Consider the following 11,769-nt stretch of genomic DNA (forward strand, 5'->3'; position numbering starts at 1 on the left):
CAAAATTATCCCTAGTGAGTCACGCAGGAGGAGGAAGCAGGATAAACACGCTGGCGTAAAGTTGCTCCTGAGAAAACACCCGGCTTCCCCTGCTCTTGGTTATCATGGCCAACGTTCTGAGGAGCAAACTGAGTGCGCTCCAGGGAAACATTGATTCTAAAAGGATTTTAGAGATTGTGGCATTTTAGCCTTTATAGAGACATTGCTTAGTGGGGCCAAACAGGATTTCAGACCTTTTTCTGGAGGGATTCAGATTACCCTTTTGTCTAGATCGAAAGGCCGAGGTGACCCAGAAAACTCAAGGAGGCAACGTATGTCTTTATTTTACTGAATGAAACTGTAACTCTGTGACTGTCATGGAACTAATCTGCACAGCAGATGTTGAACTTTTATCAGTATCAGTTTGTCCATTTTACCTGTTCCCACAGCTTTTTATAACAGCAGTGATGTAGTGAATAAACGGCAATCACTTTCACCAGAGGCACCTAACTTCATTCTAGATGATTTTAATCACGTCTCGCTTAAAGACTATTTAACTTCTATCAGTATTCAGTTTTATTTTATTTTATGTATACAGCATCAAATCACAACAACATTTTCTTCAAGCCACTTTACATTGTAAGGTAGACCCTATTATAATACAGACAGAGAAAAGCCCAACAATCATATGACCCCCTATGAGCAAGCACTTTGGTGACAGTGGGAAGGAAAAACTCCCTTTTAACAGGAAGAAAACTCCAGCAGAACCAGGCTCAGGGAGGGGCGGGGCCATTTGCAGCGACCAGTTGGGGTGAGAGAAGGAAGACAGGATAAAGACATGCTGTGGAAGAGAGACAGAGGTTAATAACAGATATGATTCAATGCAGAGAGGTCTGTTAACACATAGTGAGTGAGAAAGGTGACTGGAAAGGAAAAACTCAATGCATCATGGGAATCCCCCGGCAGCCTACGTCTATTGCAGCATAACTAAGGGAGGATTCAGGATCACCTGGTCCAGCCCTAACTATATGCTTTAGCAAAAAGGAAAGTTTGAAGCCTGATCTTGAAAGTAGAGATAGTGTCTGTCTCCTGAATCCAAACTGGAAGCTGGTTCCACAGAAGAGGGGCCTGAAAACTGAAGGCTCTGCCTCCCATTCTACTTTTAAATACTCTAGGAACAACAAGTAGGCCTGCAGAGCGAGAGCGAAGTGCTCTAGTAGGGTGATATGGTACTACAAGGTCATTGTTGGACAAATGTATGTATGGATGTCTCCTGTCCTACCAGACAGTCCTACTAGACAAAACGTTGCCTCACTGTACAAGTTAGTCCCACTACCCGCTACCTCCACTTGGTACTGCAGACCACAACCGTGCCCACTTATAAAGCAGTCTTAAAAAGACAGAAAGCACAGATGAAGGAGATAAAGAACTGGACAGAACAATTTGTGCTCTGCTTGCAAGAGTATTATGACTGCACACACTGGGATAAGGGATTTGCTGGAATGATTTGGACACACTTACTCATGTCATATGTTCTTATACTGCACTTTGTAGAGACATGATTATTCCTTCCAGGCAACTTAAAACTTATCCTAACAATAATAATACTAACAATAATAAATCTGTAAAGTCAAGCATACAGAAAAGAGTCAGTAAGAACAGCAAGGACTTCCTCCCGATGTCTAATGTCAGTGTGCTGCTGCCTACCCTGTGGAGGTCTGTGCTTCCCTCCATGGATATGCCTCCCCAGACCATCACTGACCCACCACCATGTTGAACGACATTAAAAGCAGCATAAATACTCCACATCTTACCCAGAAGCTTTCATGTTTGTCATATGTGCTCATAGTAAACAGGCTCTAATCTGTAAAAAGCATAGGATGCCAGTGGTGGACCTGCCACTTCTGGTATTCTATGGCAAATGCCACAAACATCAAGACAAGAAGGCTCCTTACCATACATGGAGGGTTTATCTCCAAATCCAGAACACTAAGCGGAAGGAGGCCGAGGATTACGGTAGTGAGTGTCAGAACCACTATCCAACAACATGAGCACATCAGACAGATGGCCACAACTGATTATGTGATTAATGAATATCTCAAGCAGCAGAAACACGAGAAAGAAGAACTAAAAGACACCCCAGAGGCACTAATCATGGCAGCACAAGAACAAGCTCTAAGCACCAGACTGATAGAGGCTGGGGTCTACCCAAGGGCGTAGATCTGGTTTTGGCGTTGGTGGGGACGGATGATTCAACCACCGAACCCTGCCGTGTTTCCTTTCTTTTTCCTTTTTGTCTTTGCTTCTTGATAAAAAAAAGGAGAAATATACTTGCCTACATATGCTATTCTACATGCTTTTAAACCATTTAAAATCACAATTCAAAGTTTTATATTTGAATTATATAATGTTAAATTACTATTAAACAAATGACTGAGTATTTTAGGCTTTAGTTTACTTCAGCCATATTCCATATAAATCAGGTATCATTCAAAAATAGCTTCAAATACAGTCATGACAATAAAAGAATATGACCTTAAGGACTTAACAACATTACTTCAGTTACACCAACATCTCTGATGCATTAGCACTAAGCGAACACTGAATGACCTGGTGGGTTTTGTCCATAAAACTACTCATCTAAGATGACCACAAAGTAAAAGATCTCTCAGCAACATTATGCAACATTTTAGGCACTACTGCCCCGATCAGATCAGTGAGCTGGGATTTTTCATTCTAAACATGAACTACTGTTACAGCAACAGACATGGACTACTGGTTCCCCACACAACAACTCAATGTCCACTATGTGAAGGAGCCAAACACATGCCTGCTCCTCTCGTTAACTGAGGTAAACTGCTGGCATATTTGTTTTACATCTATACTGTCCAGTCTCTGCTGGTGGACACGGCAACACTTTTTTCATGGTTACATACAATTTTAGACTGATGTGGGCCAAAGCCTAGCACATACTTGCCAACCTTGAGACCTCAGAATTAGAGAGACATTCAAAAGGGCTGTTGGGGGGGTATACATATACATACCAAAAGTTTTTACAGTGTTTTCTTATCGGATAAAATAAATTAAATGTCACCGTTATTATTGTCCGGCCGGAAACAGGCCAGGGGTGTCCAAATACAGAAGCTGCGTCCACCTGAGGACCCGGCCTTCGCGGTCTAAGTGGGCCGGGTCGTCTGAAAGCCGGGTGGACCGGAAATAAGCGACTGTGAAATTGGACGGTCTAGCCTTCAGAATTACGTCACCTCTGCCGTCTGCTCCTTGCTGTCTAAACTATAACCGGATGCTGGCGTAGATTCTCGACCATCTCACACTTCTGTTCAATCAGTTTTCTGTTTGACGTTTATTCAGCTGTGTGAAAACCCCGGAGGAACTCTTCCGAGGGATTAATAAAGTTTTATTTAATCTAATCTAAGATAATAACTTTAATCTCAGCCAAACCGATTTACTCACAAACAAATAAACCACTGAAAAAGGCCAAACAACAACATGTTTAGGTATTTGAAGTTTACACAGCTACATTCTCGCCTGAAAATATGTTAAAAGTTTCTTTTGCGACCCTGAGAAATTTATAAGAGTAATATTAAAACTAAGTAGCTGCAGCAGTAGCCATTGTTGGAAACTAGAATTAGCTGGGCCAACCTGAGATATGGTTTTTCAATGTTGTTGTCCGGGTGGAAAATCGGGAGAATGGTGGCTCTGGGAGATTTTTGGGAGGGGCACTGAAATTTGGGATTCTCCCGGAAAAATCAGGAGGGTTGACATGTATGGCCTAGCATAGCCTGTAACGTTATTATGACGGACACATTTTATGAGTGAACTTGACTTTAAGTGATTTACAGGTTTGTTTGAAAAATATTTTTTTATATCCAGGTTCTTCCTTTTTGCTGCCATCCTCCTCTCCTCATTGCAGCGCAGGCTTGCCGCTGCTAAAACTGAACAGAGCTCCCTGAAAGGCTCAGCCAATCACATTGGCCATATTTGTCACATGAGGTAGGACTCCGGTAGAGAACGTAATTTAACTCTTTCTGCACCGCTGGGTGAATGAGACGTTGACAGATCGTTTTTTTTTTTTTTTTTTCTATCGGGTTTGTTTGTCTTTGCTCGAAGAGATCAAATTATTGGTGGGGAAAATTCAATAATCGCTGGATATTGGTGGGGACATGTCCCTTCCGTCCATGCCAAATCTACGCCCTTGGGTCTACCAAATCAGGCAAGACCCAACCCAGATAGGAAGAGAGTCCAGGGCCAATGTGCCGTCAGGTCAGCAGATCTGCATAAATTTCTGGCAATCTGGAGAACGCATTGTTAAACAGCAGACCCTCCAGATAACATGTCTTTTCTTTCTTTTCTTTTTGTTTTCATTCTTACCAGCTGTTCTCACAAAGAAAGTATTGGACAGGATACTTTTCTAAAAGTAGTACTGTAACTATCGTATCAAACACCATTTTAGTGAAATTATACTGGAATGAGATAATTACAGTTACGGGTTATATTCAGAAACGTGAGAAGATTGTTGCGAGTGGAGTTGGGTTATAGCACATTAGCTTATGTGCTCATGCAGGTGGATGGCAATGGAGGAGAAGGAAAAAGGAGGATGAGGCTCCATATCAGGGCTCATCATCGTCTTCTTTCTCTCTCTCTTTCTTTTTATTTGAAAAGCATGATTGGTCTGCCTATAGTTAGAGCACTGAGTCTTTGTTACCTTGTCATGCATTTTCCTTTTGTTTCTGGCCATTTGACAATACAGAAATGTTTTTATGCTTGAGTAAATTAAAGCCCCATTTTAAAAAATCTGGGTAAAAATGTTTTTTATTACAATCTTCCTTTGATTGGAGGCCAAAACCTGTTGGGATGGGTACCAGATATTTTTTGCATGCAGGAAAAACTCAAAACAGCAAAAAACTTTTTAAAGCATACTATAAAAGCAGTTAAAATACAGTCAGACAATTTTATTATGACTCTTACATGTCTGACAGACTAAGGAATGGAATGATACGATATGATATGATATGATAGATTTCCTCCCTGACCTTCATGTATTTGATTGTTACCACTGCACTGCATAGGCTGGGTTCCAAAAAACTAAAAAGTTGAATCAGACTAAAGTTTTTCTACCAAGCAACATAAGCACTTGGCAGCAGAAGAGCTTTAAGTTGGTCCTGATATTTGCATGTGCATATTTCAGGTGGACGCTGTGGCTTAATGTCAAACTTAGTATTACTGAGAAACTGAGGAACTGACAAGGAGACCTCTGGGCTGTAGAGTGGGGGTTAAACAGAGATCGAAGAGGAAGAGGTTTAAACCCTGTGTGCTGGCAGTCATTGTGGGGAATGTAAGGTCCCTAGCTCACCCAGACCCAGAGAAAGTTCAGAGAGTCCAGCATAATGTGCTTCACTGAAATGTGGCTGAACGATCAGATACCGGACTCTGCTGTTTTGATCCCTGGCTTCTTCACGGTTCGGATGGACAGAGATACCGACGCCAGCGGCAGAAAAAAGGAGGTGGGGTGGGTGTGTTTGTGAACTGCAGGTGGTGTAACCCGAGACATATCTCTGTTAGAGTGTTTCTGCTACTGCGATGTCAAGCTACTTGCCATCAGACTTTGCTTGTATTATCTGCCCAGGGAGTTTACTTCTCCTTCCCTGCTGAAGGAGAAGTTGGAGGACATGCAGGTGGAGGCTCCACTGGTCTAGTGGATCCGCGACTACCTGACAGGCAGACCACAGTTTGTGAGACTGCAGAGCTCTGTGTCAGAGAGTCTGAACAGCAACATAGGCGCACCCCATGGAACTGTTCTGTCTCCTTTCCTCTTCACCATCTATACAGCCGACTTCAAGTACATCACAGAAACTTGTCTCCTCCAGAAATTCTCTGATGACACAGCCATAATTGGAAGTGTGGAGATGCGATGGGAAAAGGAGTACAGAGGACTGATTGATCGTTTCGTGAGATGGTGTGAGGTGAATCACCTGCAGCTGAATGTGGCCAAAACAAAGGAGCTGGTGGTGGACTTTGGCAGAAACAGATCCCGACCCTCCCCTTTGTGCAACAGTCACATCCTACAAGTATCTGGGAGTTCAACTGGATCACAAGTGGTCTGCCAATACGGACGCTGCCTACAAAAAGGGTTCGAGCCGGCTTTACTTTCTACGAAGGCTCAGATCTTTCAATGTATTCAGCAGGCTGCTCGATATGTGTTATCAGTCTGTTGTTGCGAGCACCATCTTCTTTGCTGTGGCGTGCTGGGGTGCACGCATCAAAGCAAAGGACACAAACAGACTGAACAAACTCATCAGGAAGGCAGAATCTGTTGTTGGCATGAAGCTCACCTCGCTGGAGGTGGTGATCGGTGACAGAAAGCTGGCAAGACTGCTGGCAATCATGGACAATGACTCCCACCCCCTTCATAACATGCACAACAATCTGAAGAGCAGTTTCAGCAACAGGTTCCTTCAACCTGGCTGTCTGAGGGAACGTTACAGGAGGTCGAAATCATAAACGGGACCTTCAGGATTTGAAGACTGTGAACTATAAGTGGCCAAAATTACACCTGGGCAATGCATGCAACTGGTTTCTCCATACAGGAGTCTGTCATCGCCAACAAAGGCTTTTGTACAAAGTATTAAATACAGTTCAATAAATATACATTCTCCCTGTGTCTTTACTCATTATTATACATAGTGTAATGTATGGACATCTATGGTTTGACTTCTTTGCAGGTGTGCATTGGATGGCTTTTTAGCAGGTATAGGTTATAGGTTTGATTACAATTACTACCATAATGCCGTTAAATTGGGATGCAACGTCATCTAAACAGCTTTGACAGGCAGAGACGGAGAAACTTGCATATCTCTGTTGTGCAAACGCTAAGAGGAAGTCCAGCGTTTACTTTCCCGCAAAACAAAAACTGACTAAAGAAATCACTCTGAGGTCAAACATTGATTAAGGTCAGTGCCGTAGACGTCACCCAGTGGAAATTTGTATTTGTTTTAATAATAATAATAATGATGGATTGGATTTATATAGCGCTTTTCAAGGCACCCAAAGCTCTTTACAATGCCACTATTCATTCACTCTCACATTCACACACTGGTGGAGGCAGCTACAGTTGTAGCCACAGCTGCCCTGGGGCAGACTGACAGAAGCGAGGCTGCCATATCGCACCATCGGCCCCTCTGGACATCACCAGTAGGCGGTAGGGTAAAGTGTCTTGCCCAAGGACACAACGACCAGGACAGAGAGCCCAGGGATCGAACCGTCGACCTTCCGGTTACAGATACGCTTCCCAACCCCGGTCGCCCTTTTATAGGGCGACCGTTGTTTATAGAGAGAGACTGGAAACCTCCATCATCTCATCTTTGCAGCTCTCCTTTTAGTATATAAGGCTATATCTTTCTTAACAAACAGCCCACGTGTCAGCTGTCAGGAGAACTGAAAAAAATGTAAGAGCAGAACTTAAGATCGTGAAGTGTGCGAGGAAAGGATCAGCTTTATTTGAGATCTGAGTGACAATCATCACATTTCAGTTTGTGATGATTCTGTTCTCTTTGTGATTACAGAAGCTACTGCCAGATTAGACCTCAGCACCACCCAGTGAGAACAGACAAATCATCCCATATGCTCCCTGTTTGTAGTAACTCCAAAATTAACTGATGAAAAAGGCACAAAGGCCATATTACATGCATACTACTACACCAACAAGCAATATCTCTACTCAAAGGAGACATCTCACAGATGCCAAACATGCAAGTTTTGTCACCCTCAGATCAAAATTCACTGAACCAGCAGCAAAACATGACCAAAACGATGCTTCAAGTTTGAAAAACATTAGTATGAATTCTTTCATACCCGTGCTGTCTTGCTTCCAAAACTTAAATCCACCGCAATTAAAAGGCATTAACTGAATAACTCGATCTCCCACAATGCCTCAGAGCAGTTCCTTGCCAAAAAAACAAAACAAAACAATTTTATGCCCGGTTACAGAGATTTGTGTGTGGGTAATAAAAAAAATTCAAAAACAAGCATTGTTTGGAGGCATGTCAATAAAGTTAAATAACTTCTGCTATTCAGTATTTAAGAAACAACTCTCACAGATTGTGCCAAATGTGTTGAGTAAAACCTCTGTAACTTCACTCTGTTTCACTTCAGCAGCATCAGTCTGTGCAGACATAATGTCAGTATATATGTCTACTGCAGCATGTTTTCAAAAAGGCTATATTCTATAAGATACAGAAAGAATTAGGCGAGGAAAAAATTTCTATGGCTTTATTTTGATATACAGAGTTTTTAAATTGCATGTTGGTCGTGTCATTTTCAATCAGGAGCCTCAGAAAGGCTCTTGGGTTTTAGAGGTTAAACTCATGTTCACATGTTGTTAGCTGTGGAGTAGAATTTTAATGAGGGAGCTAAAAATGGGTAATCCCATAATTAGCTCTAAGGCAATTCCAAAAAGGAAAAACAAGTTGTGGACTCACTATGGGTTAATGTTTGAAATATAGCCCTTCTGTTATCATGCAACACTGATTCAGGAGACAGACACTATCTCTACTTTCAAGATTAGGCTTCAAACTTTCCTTTTTGCTAAAGCATATAGTTAGGGCTGGACCAGGTGACCCTGAATCCTCCCTTAGTTATGCTGCAATAGACATAGGCTGCCGGGGGATTCCCATGATGCATTGAGTTTTTCCTTTCCAGTCACCTTTCTCACTCACTATGTATTAACAGACCTCTCTGCATTGAATCATATCTGTTATTAACCTCTGTCTCTCTTCCACAGCATGTCTTTTATCCTGTCTTCCTTCTCTCACCCCAACCAATCACAGCAGATGGCCCCGCCCCTCCCTGAGCCTGGTTCTGCCGGAGGTTTGTTCCTGTTAAAAGGGAGTTTTTCCTTCCCACTGTTGCCAAAGTGCTGCTCATAGGGGGTCATATGATTGTTGGGTTTTTCTCTGTATCTATGAAGCGCCTTGAGGCGACTTATGTTGTGATTTGGCGCTATATAAATAAAATTGAATTGAATTGAATTGAACACCGAAGAGGTGTAGTACTGAGTTAAACTGTGAGCCCCCCAAGTCTTCTCATCAAATCTTTCTAGAATGGAGCCAAACTGTTGCAGAGCTTGAAGAGATGAAAACATTCTTATCTAACAGTCATTTAGACTTTTAACCTCCAGCTGTATCCAGCGCAGTCCAATTTATCCAACAAGACAGGCTTTTCTGTTCGTGGTATATGGAAAGTCACCAAAGTGAATCGTGGAGCTGGCCCTGGAGCTGAACCGATCTATTGTCTCACATTGTGAGAAAGAGATGAAGGTCCTCTGATGAGCAGGCAGCTAAAATATTGGCTGGGCATTGACGCCACCGTGGAAAAAACAAACTGACCCACATTTTCATCTATAACAGAAACATGTCCTCAAACAGACGGCCCACTCTGCTTTCAGTGAGAGTTAGAGTACACTGTGAACATTAATTTATTATTTATTAATTTGTCGGTGTTTGCTGAAGTGTGTAGCATGATTGCAAAACATCCTAAACATCGTAATATAGTAAAGATGGAGAACTTGGAGAATTAAAGTGAAAGTGCACTGAAGCTTCTGGCTACACGTTTCAGTGGTCAGTGTTTATCTGTTTTGTTTGTCCTTTAGTTTAACTCCTGCTGAGAAGATCACAACATACAAGCACCTTCTTTGTAGTGAAGTGAAACAGTGTGAAAATCACACTGAACTCTGCAAACACTGTCTATACTTGTGCTGCTTTTCTGATCTCTGATTTCTTCATGCTTGTTCCCTTTTGCAGTGAACATGCTATTGTTTCCTTTCCTGCCCAAGCCCATTTTCAACTAATCCAGCTATATCATACTTGCATATAGCATCACCATCATCCACCGTTAGACTGGACAGGACTGGACACAAGAATGTCTAAATACCCCAAATCAAGTACAGCATAATGTGAAAAGATGCAGTATTGGTGGCTTGTTCACTGTAAACTTAATTATCCACAAATGGATATGATGATGTCACACATTTCTTTTGTTTAGTTAAAAAAAAATTAATTATTTTTACCAATTTGCTTAAATACACTTCTCAGTAATTACCTTGCAAAACTACTTCTATTTACCTACAATATTAATGGATCAAGCATAAAAGCTGGTGTAAAAACGTATTTATTCTTTAATTTAAAGTAGATTTATTATAAATGCAGTATCCTGTTAAGTACACTGTATGCATACTATAAAGGCAAGTTTCTTCCTCAGTTTAAACCATTAAATAGTAAGCCGTGCATTAGCGAATATTGGGAATAAATGCCTGGCCATGAAAAGATCCCAGATATTGACTGTACCTGATAAATAAAACTGCACTTCAACAGAGTCCAATGAGTTCATCAAGCCTGCCTTCTGTTTCTCTTTGGACCACATTTGCTCAGGCTTTAAACAGATCACTGCATTTCTGAATGACAAACTTTGCAGCAAGAAAACTTCTGACGTTTATTTTTTGTATTTTATTTTACTTCATTTTTGTGGGGTTTACTACAAGAGACTCTAAGAGATGAGTTTCTAAGCAGTGTAAAAGGAGACTAAACTTTAGCTGTAGAGCAAACAATGGTCCGACACACAAATCCTCTCCAGAGGCGCCATATCACCAACCCCTCCACCTCACAGCATCCACAAAGCAGCTGATATGTGGCCGATTTTGCGAACTTCCACTCGTGATCAGCTGAACTCAATCACCATAGCTGCTACAGACGCGCACAGGTAAGGAGAACAGGGCTTTAGAGAAGCTGTTTCTCTAAACGCACACAGTCGGAGCAGCGGTTACTCACGTGTTTCGGTGTAAATTGTGAAGAAGAAAAGGTTGAGCGCGACTTCTGTTAGGATCCTGTGCCCTCTGAAAGACCCGCTGCTGGGACTGAAGCAGCGTGCCTCGGCAGCAACAACTGTCAGATACTGTCCCCATCATCCCCCAGGAGGAGGAGCTACGCCGCGCTGTAGCTTGTCGTGTCGGAGCGCAGGACTCCTCTGTCACAGTAAATGCTTCCATTCTTCTGTAGAAACGGCTTGTTGAACCCAAAACTTCATACTGTTACACTTATAATCCCATTTTAACACATTGCTGCCCGGTGAATTCTGCTCGAAACGTAACCGTGTGGAACAGACCTCAGCACGGTGACTATCTTATTTACTCACCAGCAGTGTTGGTCAAGTTACTTGAAAAAAGTAATCAGTAACTAATTACTGATTACTTCCCCCAAAAAGTAATCGGAAGTTTAGGGGTTTTTTCGCTGTAAAAAGAAGTTTTCTTCCCACGCACAGCGGACACTAATGTTTTTGTCACTTTTTATGGAATCAAACTCAAAGTAAGGTCAGTACTTCCACGCTTTAAACGCTGCACGCTCATACTCTCTCCCACAATCGATATGTGATCCATTGTTGATCTGCACACAGCTGTTGTCACCAACGTCGCACTCGCTTACGTCACTGTCGTGAGACATTCTCGCAAAAAAATCACGGTTTTAGTAACGCAGTAACGCAGCGTTCCTACGGGAAAGTAACAGTAATCTAATTACCGTTTTTGCAATAGTAATCCCTTACTTTACTCGTTACTTGAAAAAAGTAATCAGATTACAGTAACGCGTTACTGCCCATCTCTGGTCACCAGTGCAAATAACAGCCCCCTGCCCTTTCTAAAATGGCAAATGGTGGGCAAAATGTTAATAAAACTAATAATAAAAATACATTTTGTTTATACACCTGTATTGTGTACCTTCAGCATCC

At 42.0% G+C, this 11,769-nt stretch overlaps 1 protein-coding gene across 1 annotated transcript in view; it reads right to left on the reverse strand.

The window, feature by feature from the left end:
• Window positions 1-10,969, reverse strand: part of LOC147339574 (CD82 antigen-like) — a 40,116-nt gene extending 29,147 nt beyond the window's left edge. Inside the window, exon 1 of the mRNA XM_086296195.1 lies at window positions 10,818-10,969. The gene's annotated coding sequence lies outside the window, so the exon portion shown is untranslated. The remainder of the gene's footprint in view (window positions 1-10,817) is intronic.
• Between the last annotated feature and the right edge of the window lie 800 nt (window positions 10,970-11,769).

Source organism: Aulonocara sp. 'chitande type north' Nkhata Bay, linkage group LG1, assembly GCF_057382095.1.
Source record: "Aulonocara sp. 'chitande type north' Nkhata Bay isolate Kocher_YH1m ecotype deep benthic linkage group LG1, A_spYH_male_GT1.1, whole genome shotgun sequence".
Lineage (NCBI taxonomy): Eukaryota > Metazoa > Chordata > Actinopteri > Cichliformes > Cichlidae > Aulonocara > Aulonocara sp. 'chitande type north' Nkhata Bay.